Raw genomic sequence first — 18,238 nt, 5'->3', positions numbered from 1 at the left:
AATATTTATTTCAACCTGTGAACACCTTATTGGTAACTTAGCAACTTATAGTTCTGTAAGTATCATGTCAAACTTAATAGCTCCATTTTTTTTTTAAATCCTCACTTGAGAATATGTTTCCATTGATTTGAAAAAGAGAAAGAGAAACATTGATTGGTTGCATCCACCTTTTGGTGTATGAGACAACACTTCAACCTACTGAGCCACACCGGCCAGGGCTTCAAAGCTCCATTTTAAAGTCTTCTGCTAGCTTTGGCTAACTATGAAGACGTTATTCCATAATCTAGTTAATAGTAACTCCAAAACCCCATTCCCACTCCTATTTTCAACTGCCAGGTTATTTTTATCAAGATTACAGGTTATTGTGAAATAAAAATTCAAATTTCAAATACATTTTGCTTTTCCATGTTTAGCCATAGCCAAGTCTTAAGTTAACATGATCTTTCTATAAACTTTATTTATGCCAGTGCACTCTTGAAATATTTTTATATTTACAGCATACAATTGTTACTGTATTTCCAACTGTGGTGATACTTCAAGTAGACTGTAAGTGTTAGGAGGATAAGGTAGTTGTTTGTAGGTCATTTGAGTTGAATCTTGCTTAATTTTTTTTGCCCATTTTTCTTGAAAATCTATTATATTCAACACAAAAGCACTGTTTCTAATGATGATGTCCTGAATAGCTTTTAAAAACATTTGGCAGGTAAAATTTCACTACAATAATCCAAGATGGTTCCAAAATGTATATGGATACAGTGAGTAAAATTTCCTTGCCAATTTCCAGGAGCTGGAGGTAACAGCTATGTCCTAGCCTATGTGTTTACCACCACTCAGTCCTTCACTTCTTCTCAGTTCTTAACTGTGCTGGTTTTAAAAAGGTACATTTGGGGAGGAAATTTACTTATTGCTATTTAATGGCAAAAATAAACTAAAAATTCAACTTTTCATCCTCCCTGTTGGCAAAAAATCTTAATATCTGTTTTGGTTTTTGAATTGCTACTGAAAGTTATTAGGGGAAAAGTTACTGATTGCTCAGATTTACTTGCTGTAACTGGAAGAGGCCATTGCTCCAGAAAATTCTACAGCACATAATAGTTTTGCAGCCCTGGCCAGTGTGGCTTGGTTGGTTGGAGTGTTGTCCCGAACACCAAAAGGTGGTAAGTTCGAATCCCAGTCAGGGCAGGTACACAGGTTGCGGCTCCTGGGGGAGGCACCTAGATGTTCTTTCTTTTCTCTCTCTCTCTCTCTCTCTCTCTCTCTCTCTCTCTCTCTCTCTCTCTCTCTCTCTCCCCCCCCCTTCTCTAATAATTTTAAAATTTTGTTTAAAAAGTACTCATTGCAAAGGCCTTACATCTGTAGAGACTAAGTCATATGATAATTTATCATCTGAGATTTTATTTTACATTTATTATATTCACCTTCCTGAAGTATGGCAGTTGTTAAAAAATTTTTTTTAAATATTTTTTTAATTGATTTTTAGAGAGGAAGGGAGAGGGGGAGACACAGAGAGAAAAACATTGACTTGAGAGGAAACATCAGGGGAAAATCAATTGGCTACCTTCTGCACACCCCCTACCTGGGGCCCAGCCAGAAAGCCTAGGCATGTGCTCTGATTGGGAATTGAATGACAACCTTTCAGAGCATGGGGAGATGTCCAACCAACGTAGCCATACTGGCCAGGGCTGGCAGCTTTTTGAATGATCTAACTGGACTTACTGTAGTTCAAACATAAGGGTCATTAATGCTAAAAGTGTGAAGCTCTAAATAAGTTGGAAAGTAGATTTTGTAGAATGGGTTCTAGTTCATATAAATCAAATATACACATTTTGGGTGTCTGCTAATAATAACTACTCCTAATTATATGTGATAAAATTTTTCTTTGACTAAGAGTGATGTTTAATGCTTGAGGTCCTTGATCTCCTGGTACTGTAAGGAAAACATATTTTACCCACTTGCTGAAGATGGATTCTAGGACTTGAACCAACGAAAAACCAAGCTATACAGTTTGAAGCCTTATTAGCAGCTTACTAATCAACTAGTTTTCTTCAGGCTTCTTTTGAGACCTATTCATAATATCTATAATAAGAATTACTTTCTTGCCCTGGCCGGTTTTGCTCAGTGGATAGAGCGTCGGCCTGCGGACTCAAGGGTCCCAGGTTCGATTCCGGTCAAGGGCATGTACCTGGGTTGCAGGCACATCCCCAGTGGAGAGTGTGCAGGAGGCGGCTGATCGTTGTTTCTCTCCCATCGATGTTTCTAACTCTCTATCCCTCTCCCTTCCTCTCTGTAAAAAAATCAAAATATATTTTTTTTTTTTAAAAAGAATTACTTTCTTGATTTATATTTCTAGTTTCACATCGAAAAGGAAAATAAGGTCCTCTTGTCTTCATGAGTTTCATTAGAACCTTTCAAATAACAGATTGTTCCTGATTTATAATTTTCCATGTATAATCTTAATATGAGCTTCATTAAAAGATTTTTTGCAACTTGATTTCTACAAATAACTTTTACAGGTAGTGTCCTATTGAGCATAGTCAATAACAGTAACTTGGATCATGATTGCCTATGAGTCTTCCTGTATTCATTGATTTTGATAGGTTGTATATATGGCTGCTGCCATAAATTATGGTTAATGTACTTCAGCAAATTCAAGATTAGCTACCTTTCAATTTTTAAGTGAGGTACTTAGTGTTACAGAAATAGCTATTCCCATTGAAATCAATACTACTTGACCTCTATGACAGTGACTTAAATGAGAACCAATTCAAATGACTTAAGCGATATCAGTTATTTAAATGTTTAATGGATTTCTTTTTTCTTTGTATTTCATGCCAAAAATATCCAAATTAAATTTAATAATCTTCCATCTCTAGCCACAAGGTGCTCAATTAATATTGACCCTATGTTTTAGAGTAGGGAAATGAGGAACCTAGGGGGGGAAAAATAGTGATCTTTAATGCAGGTTTATGCTTTATGTAGTAATTTGTTGGGATTTAGCTTTCTCTGTCAGGTCTGAAATGGCACATCTGTGATTGGTGACAAAGTTGTAACTGTACTCGTCACAGGTGGGTGTTGTAGCTTAGAGGCCACTATTAATGATGCAAGAAGTGGTTTCACTCCAATTATAATCCCTTTGGTGGTTAAATAAGGCATGTACACAATTTCAAGAGTTACCCTCTTTTTAATTGCTCTTGACCGGAATCGAACCCAGGACCCTTCAATCCGCAGGCCGTCGCTCTATCCATTGAGCAAAACCGGCTAAAGCGAGAGTTAACCTTGATGTAAATAAAGCGCCCAGAAGGAAGTCAGAATAAAATGGTTTCCTTCCGATTATGTAACCCTTTTGGTGGTTAAATAAAAGCATGTACAAATTGTCGCAGATTAAACTCAATATAAGTAAGACGCGTCCAGAAGGAAGTCCACCTGCTGCTGGGAGAGGGTAAATTTTCCTCATGCACTCTTCTCCAGTACCTGAGAAGTTCCCTCTTAAATACCAAACTCGATGTAGAAAAATGCACTTAAATTTCTTTACGAAGGTCATTGGGAGGTGTGAATGGGAGAGCGTATTGAGTCTGTGCTGTCTCAGGTGCACGTTCACGTTCTTTCGGGGCGGCATTGCGGACCCACCTGGCGCTGGTGAAAGTCCGCACGCAGCGGCTCCGGCTCCGTGGAACTCCCAGGCACTGGTCGGGGTCCCGCAGGGTCCAGCACAGGTGTTGCCGCGCAGGCGCCCTGCTGTGCGGGCAAGGGCGGTCCGCCTCCCCCGATGCCCACAACATAGCGGTAGATACCCCTCCTTTGCCTCTAGCCGAGATCGCAGCATCATTTTCCCCGACCGAGCTCGCAAACTTGTCCACATGCAAAAATAACGTGAATACCCTATCTAGAGTCTCATTTTCATCGCCGTCGTCGCCATTTCCTGAAACTTGCAGTCCTATCCATTGCCCTTGTCGCCACAAAAAGCTATTGCAGATCCCGCCTGGCCCAGCAGCGTCAGCGTCAGCGGCGCCTGCGCCTCTTCTGCTCACCCTTCGATTCCTCTTCCCCGCGCCGGCTTAGGGGAAGCAGTGACAGCCGGGTGGGGTGGGGAGGCGAACCAGAGCGCCGGGAGGAGTTCCGACCGCACCTCCCCACCTCCACCCCCCACTTGGTACGCTCCCACCGCCTCGCCCGCCGCTGACACTGAGCTGAAAGAGAGGCGGGCCGCGGGGAGGGGCCGGCGGAAAGGGCGGGGCGGTCACGCCGCCTGTCCCGTGCCCGCGGAGTCACGTGCCCGCGCCGCAGCCAATCACCGGGCGGCGCTGCCCTGAGAGCGAGGAGGCTGTGGTGAGAGACAGACCGAGACCGGAGATGTTTTTAAGCCCGGCGCTGGCGGCGTTAGTGGCGGTTGCAGCGGCGACGAAGACTACGACAGCGACGGCAACACCTAGGCACTCGCTCAGGGGCTAAAGCCGCCGGTGTCGACGGTGCCTGGGGTCCGTGAGTGTGAGGGGGGCGTGGCGACAGGCGAGGAGGAAGGAGGGGCGCGGTTTCGACCCCGTCCCCGGCGTCCGGGAGGAGACCGTCAGTTCTGCGCTGCACCCGTCCCCCTCCCCAGAGCAAGGTAGGGGACGTGCCCTGCCCACCTCGTTCCTTTCCGCGCCACCGGGCTGGCCCGGGGAGCCGCCGGGCTGGCGGTGACAGGCCGTTAGTGGCCGGGCGCGGGGCCACCCCGCCCGCCGCCGCCCCTCCAGCCGTGTTGGGGAGCCGCGGCGCAGCTGGCAGCTGCCGGCCGGGCGAGGGGCGCCGCGCGGGGCGGGGGCCGGGCGGGGTGCCCCCCGCCACCACTCCCCGTTCCCGGGGCTGGGCTGCCGCTGCCGCCACTCGGAACATGGCGGGGTCGGGAGGAGCGTGTGCGTGTGAGTGCGCGCGACCGAGAGGGCGCCGCCGGCTTGCCGCGACCGGACCCGGCAGGGCGGGGCGGGAGGGGGCGGGGGCGCGCCCAGCCCGCGGCCCTGCCGCGGTCCGCTGGAGACCGCCGCGACCCCTCCCGGGGCAGCCTCGGAGGCGCCGGGGTCGGAGGAGAGGGCGGCGAGGGGAGAATCGCCACTTGCATACTCTCAGGGGAGGGAGCGCGGCCGCGCTGCAGTCCTGTCTCAAATGCCCGTGCGGTCCTGGCCGCAGCGGGCAGTCGGCTCTCCCTGGTTTCGCGAGTGTCCCTTGGAAGGATGTTCTACCTTCAGAGCGCGTCCGGCTCTCGGGGCTTGTCTTGAGGTGTAATATGGTGTGACGTATCCCGGGAGATCGCAGAGCGTGGAGCGAACGGTTGTACAAAGAGGGTGCCGGAGCCCAGCTGACAGCTGTTTCGGTAATAACAGGAACAGATTCGGATGGGAAGTTCACGCTGCCGCACCAGTTGAAGTCGTAGGACACATTTTAAGCAGCGTAGTCATCGAGGCTGTCATTTCCACTGCTCACCCGCGGCCAGGAGGCGGACACGGGTGAAATGGGTTGCAGATCCCATGGTCTGGAACGTTTTGCAATTACTCTCTCTAATCCTGAAGTTGCAATGAATCGGTGTTTTCAATCATGTATTTCTTTTTTTTTTTAATTTTAAAAACGGTTTATGTAAATAAAGTAAGACTAATAAAGTAGCTATTTTTAATGGACTATTAAAAACACATGTTAAAGTAGGCTGTTAAAAAATCTTGGGCACTGATGTGTTTCAGTTTCTTCAATCATACAAAGGCTTTCCTGGAGATTAGCTCAGAACTGGCAGAACATATGTTCTATTGGTGCCAAGTGGCTTAAAAACAAATGAGATAGTGTCGGACTGTATAAGATCAAGTCTCTATATTAACCAATCATGTTGTTGAGCAGAGTCTTTAATTTGGGCTAAACACAAAAACATTTAATGATTTGAAATGTTTCCCCAGGAGATTATAGGCAAAAGTAGAAGTGTTTTACTGCTTAAAGATCTTTTATATTTGACACAAGCACTAACTAAATATCTAAAGATCTGTATACGGTTTGACTAAGGTTAAGCCTAACTGTTCAGAGTGTGTTCTTTTTAGGAACAGGCACGGTGTTAAAATGAAGTAAAACCCAAGTTAAGTTGTATTCATGGAAGGAAAAGTAAAACAAACAAAAAAGCAGGATGCCCTTAATATCTTAATTTCTATAGTTTCCATGGTTGTTGCTAGAATGGCTTATGAACAAGTAGAGCTGGGAAAGTGGGAATCTTTAGTGTGTATTCCATAAAGAATAATTGAGGAAGAGTAGAGAGAACAAAAATATTCAGATAAGGAAAAAATTAGTTGGATATATGTTGTGTGATCTCTGCTTTTCGTTCTTTAATATCAAGAAGGGCGGGCTCTCACCTCCTCTCCCCACCCCTCCTTTTATGTTTCTTTTTTAAAAAAAATGTCACTTTTTTTCTATAGAATTGTTTGAAAATGTGACATTCTTCTGAGGTAGACTGGAGAAATGGCAGTCGGTAGGGATATTTGGAAAACGTTAGAAAAGAGGCTTTTCTAAATAATAATAATAAATTTAAATTTCTTAGTTGAGTAGCAGTTACATTTTCTTTAAACTGTTCTTATGTTTTAAGAACATCATTTTAGTCTAAAAAGAGAATGATTAGTGAGATAACTGGATTTTTTTGTTTTGTTAATCCGCACCTGAGGATGTTTTTCCACTGATTTTTTTAGAGAGAGGGAAAGACAGAGAAACATCAATGTGAGAGAAATACATCTACTGGTTGCCTCCTGCAAGAGCCCTGGGGAGGAGCCTACAACCAAGGTACATGCCTTTGATCAGAATCGAACCTGAGACCCTTTGGTCCGCAGGCAGATGCTCTATCCATTGAGCCAAGCCGGTTAGGGCTAGACTAGACTATTTTCTTTATATAAACTTGGTGATACTGAAGCAACATCTATCAGATAGGCATGAAGAATTTATACAGTAATTGTAATAGGTTGCCTAAGAGCTAGTGACACTACTTTCTGACTTGGAACTTGTTAAAACTAATATCAACATCTATTTGTAAAATACCTTACTGTGTGAAGAGTACAATCTTGGAGATTCATCCTTAAAACTGGAAGAAACGTCATATTTTCTAATCTCTTTTCCTCATTTTACAGATGAGAAAATAAAGGCCTAGAAAGGATCCGGCCCGTTTGAAATGAATAAAACTAAAAAAAAAAAAAAAAAAAAAGACCGTACCCTTTTATGTAATGATGTTTACTTTGAATTTATATTAGTTCACACAAACACTCCATCCATGCTTTTGTTCCGGCCCTCCGGTCCAGTTTAAGAACCCATTGTGGCCCTCGAGTCAAAAAGTTTGCCCACCCCTGGGCTAGAGGTTTCTTTCTGTGAAGAAGCTAATTTGCCTCTTTCTTTAAGAAGTAGCTTTATGGAGTAGTGGAAAGAACATCATATATATATATATAATAATGCCTAAGCGACCAGTAGACCGGCCAGTAGCTATGACGCACACTGACCACCAGGGGGCAGACACCCAATGCAGGAGCTGCTGAGCTGCAGTCACTTGGCAGCTGTAGTTCTCAGATGACACCCAGAACCAGAGTGGAGGGAGACCAATTCTGGGGTGCGTCGCCCGAGAACTGCCCTCTTGCAATCTGGGACCCCTCGCGGGATGTAGGAGAGCTGATTTCAGCCTTATCCTCGCAGGCCAGGCCGAGGGACCCCACGAATGCATGAATTCGTGCACCGGGCCTCTAGTTGAAATATAAGTGAGCAGGCCAGGGTTTAAATTATTGATTTGTGACTTCCTAACTGTGGTTTTTGACAAATCACATTAACTTTCAGAACCTTGCCTTCTTAATCTATAAAAATTTTTTCTACATAATTTACAGAGCTGCTGGAAGGAACAAATGTGATTACATATGGACAGCACATTGTATGTTATAAACTTTTTATACATATACGAAGTGGTGATGCTATTTTTAAAACAAATACAGATCTTACTGTGTAAGAAGGTGTCAAGATCCCTTGGTTTTTGCTTAGCCTTAGCTTTGTTTTCAGCACCTGCTGTTTTATAGGTTATAACTCCCTGCAGATATGTTTTCTGATCCCTACTTCTAATCTTAGTAAAGCCACTTATGGAACATTTTAAAAATTGTAGTTGACTTCCTCTGGAGAGAATATAAAATTTCTTCATATAGCATTTGAAAACATTCTCCTATACACTCATGCATACATAATCAGTTTAACAGTGGTTTTTTAAAAAAGTAATAGTGAAAGTATCTTAGTTGCAATGCTGTCTGTTACTAGTTTCCAGATACAGCAATAACAGGAGATAATTTTCCTTTGTAAACTTAGCTTTGAGTAGTTCATGTTAAGGTTATCTTGTAGAACTAAAATACATTGAAATGTTAAGACAGAGGTTTTGTTTACTGGCTTATGCTGTTAAGTTTAAAGACCTTTTTTTCTAGTGCTTTAAATTGATAATATTAGAAACCAATATAGCATATTTTAGTATTGCACAGATTACTTGTAAATTTGAAGCTAAAGTTTACAATAAACAGTTGTTGAGCATCTATATATATAAAAGCCTAAGTGACCGTTCGGTAGCTATGATGCACACTGACAACGTGGGGGCAGACGCTCCATGCCCAGGCATGGAAACATGGAACAGACTGATTAATCTCAGAGGGAAGCAGGAGGACAGGAAGAGATTAACTAAAGATCTTATAGGCATAGTAGAGGCCCAGTGCATGGATTCATGCACCAGTGGGGTCCCTCGGCCTGGCCTACAGGAATCGGGCTGAAACCAGCAGTCTGACGTCCTCCAAGGGGTCCCGGATTGCAAGAGGGTGCCGGGCCAGGCCAAGGGACCACACCGGTGCATGAATCCGTGCACTGGGCCTCTAGTTTAGAATATCTGTGTTCAAAGTTTTAAGTGAAACATTCAGACAATTTTTATAACAACTTTGTAAAACAGATACTATTATTCTAACATATTGCTGAGGAAAATGAGGCTTTGAACATTTATGTGAGGTGTAGATATTCACAGGCCTAAAAAAGTGACATTTCTGTTGTCCCCATTCTTAATCACTTCTCTGTGTTCTGCCACGAAGAGTCTTAGCTGAAAAAGAGGCAGTTTCTTAAATTTGGGACTTAATGAAAAATATTTAGGGACCAGCTATTCTACTTTTTACTTTTGGGTCAAAAAATAAAAAAGAAAAGAAAAATACCTTATTAGAATCATGGAAGATTGGACAGTAAGCCTATGAGATCCTGATATAGTTGTTGTTGGTGGTTGTTTTTTTTAAAGCTTTTTATTGATTTCAGAGATGAAAGAGGAAGAGAGCGATAGAAACATCAATGATGAGAGAATCATTGACCGGCTGCCTCTTGCATGCTCCCCCCACTGGAGATCGAGCCCACAACCCAGGCATGTGCCCTTGACCGGAATCGAACCCGGGACCCTTCAGTCCTCAGGTTGATTCTCTAGCCACTGAGCCAAACTGGCTAGGGCAGTGGTTGGTTCTTTTTATGTGAGCTGTCAGAAGCAAATTATTTTCAATAGCTACAGAAGGACTACAGTTAACATTTCAAGAGGCTATTCTAATAAACTTCACCTTGATACTGGTATCATTGTCCTAAAGAAACATTTTAATCAGAGTGACTAAAGAAAAAGATAACTCACTAACCTCCTAAATTGTATTGGGGCCATAATTGGGGAAATATCACAAATATTAGTGATAAATATCTTATTTTTAAGCTACCTTATTGCTTGAAAGAGTGGTGAAAGTTCAGATTTCAGATTGTTCTCCCTCGTACATAGGAGTTTTGTTGACATTCTGACTTTTAAAGTATTTATTTTTAATGATTTCAGAGAGGGAGGTAGAAACATCAATAATGAGAGAGAATCATTGATCGGCTGCCTCCTGCAAGCCTCACACTGGGGATCCCGGGCATGTGCCCTGACCAGGAATCGGACCGTGACTTCCTAGTTCATAGGTCGATTCTCAACCACTGAGCCACGGTTGCACCTCCAAGTCCATCACACTGTAAAAGGTCAGTGTATATTTATTGATTGGCTAAGAATGTCACGAGAATGGTCTGACTGACATAAGAGGATGAACTGGGAGTAAGGGAGAAAACATGGGTAGCAGATGAAAAAGGCAATGATTACTAGAATAAGGGGCTTAATAGAAATGAATTTCCAAAATGGGGAATGATGTAATACCATTTTTTATTTTATTTTATTTTATTTTTTTAAATATATTTTATTGATTTTTTACAGAGAGGAAGGGAGAGAGATAGAGAGCTAGAAACATCGATGAGAGAGAAACATCGATCAGCTGCCTCCTGCACATCTCCCACCAGGGATGTGCCCACAACCCAAGTACATGCCCTTGACCGGAATCGAACCCGGGACCTTTCAGTCCGCAGGCCGACGCTCTATCCACTGAGCCAAACCGGTCTCGGCTGTAATACCATTTTTTAAAAGAAAATAATTCTAGAAGTATGGAATTCAGAAGGCAAGGAGATTATTGAAAAAGTTTTTAGGTTTTAAGGTATTAGGTTCCAATGCTAAGTACAAGCAGAAGACACTGCGTGTATGGAACTTAAAATTTAGCAGAAAAAGATAATTATGTAAAACAAGGTTCCATAATTAGGGAGAGGTCCTATAAACATTGTAAAGTTATATTGCAAATTCTTTACTAAATAGGTGTTCAGGAGAAAGGACCTAATGACTTTCAGGCTCTGAAACAGGCCTGTCCATAAAAGATTAAGAATCACTAACTTGCAAATTTAAGTTCAGTTGTTTTTTTGGTTGTCCATGGTTTATTGATAATATTACAGCATAGCAAAAGATTCAAATGGCTCCACATGGTGTTTTGAAATTCATCTCAACTGTAGGCCGAGTGACCTGCAGGTTGGACAGACTGCCAAAGTCCAAGAGCTTCAGCATTTCCTTAGTGTCAGGATCAACTTCAATGATCTCCTGATCCAAGGCTGAGACCTCAGGCACATAGTTGTCTCTCCTCTCCATCTCCTCCTCCTGCAGCTTGATGGAGGTGCCTCTCACGGGCCCCCATAGCCCAAGACCTTGTTTTGGAGCTTCTTGCTGGGATCATGGTGATCTCGAACTTGCACTTGTTGGTGTGGAAGTCGTTGCCCAAGCACGTGTAGTACTTCTCGATGATGGCCCCGGCACCTTCTTCACGGTCTTGGTGCGAATGCAACCCATATTGCCGAGTCCCTGGTGAAAAAGCTTAAGTTCAGTTTTTTGATGTAGAACTATACTATTCTTAAATAGTCCTAAACTTATGTTTTAGGCATTTTTACAGTATATTTCCTTTAATAGATAAAGCTTTTTAATATTGGTACCATCAGTGGGGCTTGTCTATTTTTCCCCCAATTCATAACATTTGTGTGATTAAGACATGTTTTATTTTAAAAGTAAAACCAAATAATGCACATATTCTTTCCCAGTGGGGTTGGAGTTTTCACAGTACCACCTTTTTCTTGTTACTTTCTTAACAGCTATTAGAATACAGTGAATTTACTCTGCACTGGTCCCTCATTACCATATTTCTCTTTATTCTTCTCAGCATACTTTGGCAGGGAAACAGTTTATAATTCTAAACTGGTCTGGCCAGAAGAGCTACCGATAATACATACTGCTACCCTCAGCCAGTTTAGAGCATGTTTTCTTTTAAATTCCTTGAAATATGCAGTTATCCTGAATTCGTGTGTGTACTATAGTAAGTAGATTTATGTTGGAAAGGGAGCAGGATACAGAAAAAGTGAAATAGCAGATCAGGGCTTAAACAGTTCAATCCTGGTGTGAAGTCATATGGAAGCTTTAATTTTGTCTATGATTTAAGCAGTATTGTTTATAACCTACACTATTGTTGGGTTTGGGTGCAAATAGTATGGTATGCAGATTATAAATAACTTAATATTGATATTAGCATTGCTCTGTCATATAGGGTACTGATTTCAGCTACCTAAAACTGCAAAAAGAGTTTGGGCATCAATAAAGCTGATTTTCAGGATCACAGACTTATATTTCAAAAGCAGTGATTATGCTTAGCCCATGTGGCTCAGGGGTTCAGCATGGACCCAGGAACCAAAAGGTCATAGTTCGTTTCCGGCCTGGGTACATGCCGGGGTTGTGGGCTGGATCCCCAGTAGCAGGTGTGCAGGAGGCAGCCAATCGATATTTTTCTCATTCATGTTTCTATTTCTCTATACCTCTCTCTTCCTCTCCTAAAAATCAATAAAAACATTTTTTTTTTTAAAAAAAGCAGTGATTAAAAAACTATTCTGGCTTTTTATGTTGTGACCTTTATCCTAAATTAAATCTCTTCTATTTCCATGTGCCACTATTAAAACTACACCCAATTTTGTAAGCAATTAAAAGTCCTTTCCTTTCATTTAAGCCTAAAGTATGTGCTGATCCTTTTTTTTTTTTTTTTTTTTTTTTTTTTTTAACAAAAGCAGTTAAAGTGAGTTAGGGCATTATTTGGGATTAAATTTTGAGTAGTACTTAGAATGGCACCTGAGGTATATGTTGCAAAGATCAGCTGCTTGTCTTTTGAGGGAAGGAGAGGGGGCAAACTTACAATATCAAAAACTTTTTACTTTGAAATATTTCAGATAATTTAAAAGGCACAGAAAATAGCAAAATGAGCACCTGGGTGCCTATCACCAATTAAGAATTAAACATTATAAATTCAGTTGAAGGCCCCTATATACCTTTGGTCTAGTTCCTAACTCCCCCAGGGGAATTTCTATCTCCCTTCCTATGCATAAACTTTTTTCCAACAGTGACTTTTCCCTTTCTCTGTAGACACTGTGTAAATTAGTTTCTTTCTTCAAATTTCACCCCAATGACCTTTTCATTTTAACTCTATTTTATATTATTAATATAACAGTAAGAGTGGTCTGACTAGGGGAGTTGAAAATAAGTTGTATACATGAGGTAGAAATCTGACTTAAAATCTAGGCAAAGGAAAGTTAGACTTCAATGCTGCATAGTGCAAAACAGAATTGATAAAGTAGATGTGAAAGTAACCTAATGAAATAATTATTTTAGGATTATTAGTCTGGTAGTAGCGTGTGGAGCAGTGGGTCTGAAAGGAAATAGAGAATTGCTAACTCATTTTGACTGACCTTTTCTCCTAATCACTGTTAGTGAGATTTTATTTGGCCTCCAAACACTTTACCATTTTGAAAGGAGAAAGGAGCTGGTGGCAAAGTGCTGAATTAGTGGTGGTTCTAATTTTCAGGATTTGGGAGATTATTCCTGTCCCCTTTTAGAATCTGTTGACAGCAAAGTGGAAATGTAATGGCTCTTAGATTTTTTTCAGCTCTAAATGCCGGAGATACAAGTAAAACTGCCTAACCATTTCTCTGAGTTGTTGCAGCCCTCTACTGGTCTGTTGAAGCTGCACAGTGTAGAACCCAATAGAGCTAGAAGGAGGTCAGTAAACTCAGCAACTTTTTTTAGAACTTTAGACAACATTTATGTCAACTGTCCCAATTGGAAATGAGTATTTTATATATTCACCTTAATCCTGGAAGTAAATATAGATACAGATATAGATATTAAGTACCCAGGACAAATAGATAATTATAAACACAACTGCCTGTATTACTTTCTTTTTAAAACTCTAAATGTATTGTTAGAATGTGGTCCTTTATGGTCCAGTGTTTGACAGTATAAATAAATATTTTTCCCACTAATCTTTTTTTTGTTACCATTATCTAATGAAGTAGTGAGAATTAATTTATTAATTTATTTATTTGTTATTTTTTAGTCCTCACCTGAGGAGATTTTCCCATTGACTTTTAGAGAGAGTGGAAGAGAGAGAGAGAGAGAGAGAGAGAGAGAGAGAGAGAGAGAGAGAGAGAGAGAAAGAGAAAGGGAAATAGACACATTGATCAGTTGCCTCTAGTACATGCCCCAACCAGGGATGGAATCTGCAATCTAGGTATGTGCCCTGACTGGGAATCCACCCACAACCTTTTTGGTGCACAGTATGACTCTCCAACCAACCAAGCCCACCCAGCCAGGGCGAGAATTTTATTTAAAAAAAAGTTGAGCCGAAGCCGGTTTGGCTCAGTGGATGGAGCGTTGGCCTGTGGACTGAAGGGTCCCGGGTTCGATTCCGGTCAGGGGCATGTACCTGGGTTGCGGGCACATCCCCAGTGGGGAGTGTGCGGGAGGCAGCTGGTCGATGTTTCTCTCTCATCGATGTTTCTAGCTCTCTATCTCTCTCCTTTCCTCTCTGTGAAAACTCAATAAAATATATTTAAAAAATAAAAAATAAAAAATAAAAAAATAAAATAAAATAAAAAAAAGTTGAGCCCTGGCCAGTTTTACTCAGTTGTTCATTGGACTGAAGGGTCACAGGTTCGATTCCCAGTCAAGGGCACATACCTCAGTTGCAGGTTCAATCCCCGGCCCTCCGTTAGGGCGCCAGCGGGAGGCAACCAATCGATGTGTCTATCTCATGTTGATCTTTCTCTCTCTTCCCACTCTCCCTTCCACTCTCTCTAAAAATAAATAGAAAAAATATCCTCACTCCTTGGGTAAGAATTTAAAAAAATTTTATGAGGTATTGTTTAGTTATTACTATTAGAAGATAAATTACTATTTGTTATAAATTAAATATAACAAATGTCAATTCTTTTAAATTATTTTCAAAGCGTTTTTACTTCTTGTTGCTGGAGTCAGAAATGTGGGTGTTGTTCTAGCCTACTTGCTTATTTATTGTTTCTTTCTAACACACAATATAGTCATTGTACTTTAAGTGGTCTCCTTGTCTCATCTAATTCCTCTAGTCTGCCTTCAAAGTTTCAGCAAGAGCATATTTCTATTCGAATTGTTACTACTTTTTTAAAAGCCTTAATTTGTTCCTTTTTTTAATGTTTATACTTTAGAGAGAAAGGAAGGGAGAGGGATAGAGAGAGAGAGAGAGAGAGAAACATCAATGAGAGAAACATCGACTGGCTGCCTTCTGCACACCCACTACTGGGGATCAAGCCCACAATCCTGGTGTGTGTCCTGACCTGGAATCGAACTGGCAACCTCTTGGTTCATGGGTTGATGCTCAGTCACTGAACCACATTGACCAGGCTTAATTTGCTTTTTGTCATAATGTTGAAACAATACAAGATGCTTCATGATGTGACCCTTTGCTACTTTTTTTATGCTACTTTTTTTAGCCTCATTTTCTACTGCACTGTTTTTCAATTTTTGCTGTACCTTCAGTGTGGCCTGCTTTCTTGTGGGTTGTGTGCGTTCACACTTGTGCTGATGCTCTTTCCTCTACAGCACCATCTATGTCTGTTCCATCTGTGTCTATCTCCTCATAGTCATCCTTAAGACTCTATTTCAGTATTAACCTCTTCTCTAAATTCCCCACCTATACCCCTATATACAGCACCCAAGTTGGGTGATCCCTTTGTGCTAGTACTATCATTTCTGCAGCATTTATTATTTCATGTGGTAATTAACTTATCTTTTGTTCCTTAAAAACTGTAAATTTCGTTTAGACTAGAATTGTGACTTATTCATCTTTAGTTCTATTGCTTGGCATTTAGTAAATGTTAAATGATTGAATAATTACATGAGGAAATGGATATGATAGCTAAAGGAAATAACCATACTTGAATAATTTTAACACTAATTCTTTTTTTGCTTATTTCATACTATATATTTAGGAAAAAGAGGAGGAGATAAAGAATTTTAGAATTTTAGGACTGGAATGGACCTCATTTTAAAATGTAGAAACTGAAACCTATAGAGTTTACTAGAAAAAGTTAGAATAACCCAGGTGTTCTAGTACATTTTTATATTGCTCAATTCCTCCTAATATATTTTGCCTTAGACTTGGCTAAGATTAGTGGGTATTGGTTGTTTATATTTCAAGCATTGGGCTATCTATATATTATTCTTTTATATCATAGGTTTACCTTTGTGGAATTTTGAAGGTGATACACTCATTTAGCCAAACCAAGTTGACCATTTATAATGTATTTACTTTGTATAATAAGTCTTGAGTTATCTGCCATGCTCAGATTCCTAAAAGATATAATATTTAGCAGCACCAACCCAAAGTGCAGTCTCTCTTTATTGGGTTGAGCTTCTGTCCTGAATATTTGCGTCCTTTATATTCTGGTGGCTGGGTTAAAAAACATAAAACACCTTTTTATCTCTTTTGCTCTACCTTTGTCTGAAGCAGTCTCTCATTTGCCATCTTATTATTATTCTTTCCCCTTGTGTTCTACCCAGAGAATTGTAATCATCTAGAGGAAATCAAGTGTAAGTCAACCTATTATGTATATATTTTTAATTTATATTTGAAGATTATACAATACATGTTCATTATAAAAGCTAATATAGAACTGTATAAAATAAACTATAAACATCCGTTAAGGACTTTTAAGGACATTGTTGAGAACGGTTTATTTTAAAGGATGTGGATGTTTTGTCTTCATCTTTGGCATGCTGTTGATTAAATTTGTGATTTTATTATACTAATTTCTTGGTCTGAAATTACAGCCATCATATTCTTATGGGAAAATGGTATGGAATAGCTGCCAGAAAACATTGTGGTGAAAATCAACCTGGAAGGTGTGATAAAGAAAGCACTCATCCTTTTCAAGATCTAAATTCTCCCTTGCATGATTTAAGTAGTTACTGTAATGGGGAGGTGGGGGCAGGGGCGGGTAGTGGAGAGATAGGGGAATCTAGTAATATTCCAAAAGCACACCATTTATTTTAAAGCCTTTTCCATTGTTTTTTTAAAACCACTTTTTAAAGTATGATGACGGCATTAAGCTCTTTGGTGTTTGTTTAACTAGGAAATACTTAGTTTTTATTTTGGTTTATTCTTTATTCTAATCGTTTATTTTTTTCTGTCTGGGGGAGATAATAATTATTTAATAATTTAAGCTATCATTTTTGCATTCATAGAAATATAGAATTTGGAGTGAAATTTTTCTAAACCTCTTAGTCTGGAATTAGAATTTTGGAAGGATTGATGATCTTCAGTGTTAGTCATCTAACCTAACTTTACTTTTAAGAAGAAACAGGATCTATAATACTATCAACAATAAAAAATATTTTTAAAAAAAGAAGAAGAAACAGTAATATTGAGTATTGATGAAAGTCAACCAAAAAGCCAGTGGTAGATCTCAGAATAGAATAGTGGACTTAAAGTCCCCTGCTCAAATCACTGAGAATGGAATGGTCACTTTCCTAACTGAATGACTGTTAAGGATCATTGAATTCTGTTGCTGTGATTTGATCCTTTACCAGTTGCCTTTATTCTCAATAATTTTGGAGGAAGCATTTTTTTCCCCCACAGCAACTTCAGTTCAGTGAAAGCTAGAATAGGAAAAGTGTTAGCAATTTCCATTCCATCCTTATGGTTCTGCCTTTACTTTCTTTAAGAAGAATGTAAAATTGATAAATTTATAGTGCAGCATTTGAATATTTTTATATACACCAAGTACTGAGCTAAGACATCATTTTAGTTCTCATAGCCTTAACAGTTGAGCTTTATCATTTCATGACAGATGAAGAAATTAAATAACTTGGACTTTGTTTTCAGTTGTATTTAATCTAAAGTGCATGTTTTGAGGATTTCAGGACAAGAAGGTGGACTGAATGAGCTCCTTTTTTCAAATATATGGAAATGCTAGATAAAAATAAAAGGTGTAAAAAATACACAGCTCAGCTTCAAAGCAAGAAAGATGAATCTGTAGGTGCCTAAATAGGAAAGAGAAAATTCAAAGTCATAATAGAAAACAGAAATTTAAGCCCTGTCCTAAAAGGAAAATAGACAGATACGTCTTAGTGTGTGAGCTTTAATGCAGTACTGGAATCTACAGGCCCAGGAATGACAGGGAGCTGAGCCCAAATTAGGAAGAATATGAATTATTCATGAATGGGGCCTTTAAAAAAAGTTAATCTTCCAACCTGGGTTTATATTTCCTGATAAAACTTCTTCCAATTATTTTACTTTTAACACTCTTTGTGGTCTCTTTTACAAAGTATATTGTTGAATCTTATTTTTATACAGCCTTACAGACTTATATTTTTATTAATGACCTTAATCCATTTTCATTTATTGTAATCCTATATAATAAAAGCCTAAAATGCAAATCGACCCAACTAAGGAACAACTGGTGGAATGACTGGTCACTATGACACACACTGACCACCACGGGGAAGATGCTCAATGCAGAAGCTGGCCCCTGG

At 40.2% G+C, this 18,238-nt stretch overlaps 1 protein-coding gene and 1 pseudogene across 4 annotated transcripts in view; one reads left to right on the top strand and one right to left on the bottom strand.

Annotated features, from left to right (window-relative positions):
* Window positions 1-4,469: 4,469 nt before the first annotated feature.
* ANKRD12 (ankyrin repeat domain 12) overlaps window positions 4,470-18,238 on the top strand; it is a 107,697-nt gene continuing 93,928 nt past the window's right edge. For 3 of the 4 annotated variants that reach the window (XM_036323236.1, XM_036323237.1, XM_036323233.1), the window contains exon 1: window positions 4,470-4,603. The gene's annotated coding sequence lies outside the window, so the exon portion shown is untranslated. The remainder of the gene's footprint in view (window positions 4,604-18,238) is intronic. The other variant, XM_036323240.1, reaches the window with a different exon arrangement.
* On the bottom strand, window positions 10,791-11,206 carry LOC118663529 (annotated as a pseudogene).

Source organism: Myotis myotis, unplaced genomic scaffold, assembly GCF_014108235.1.
Source record: "Myotis myotis isolate mMyoMyo1 unplaced genomic scaffold, mMyoMyo1.p scaffold_m19_p_9, whole genome shotgun sequence".
Lineage (NCBI taxonomy): Eukaryota > Metazoa > Chordata > Mammalia > Chiroptera > Vespertilionidae > Myotis > Myotis myotis.
The sequence above is the reverse complement of the archived record's forward strand: the minus strand, read 5'-3'. Positions and strand labels throughout refer to the sequence as shown.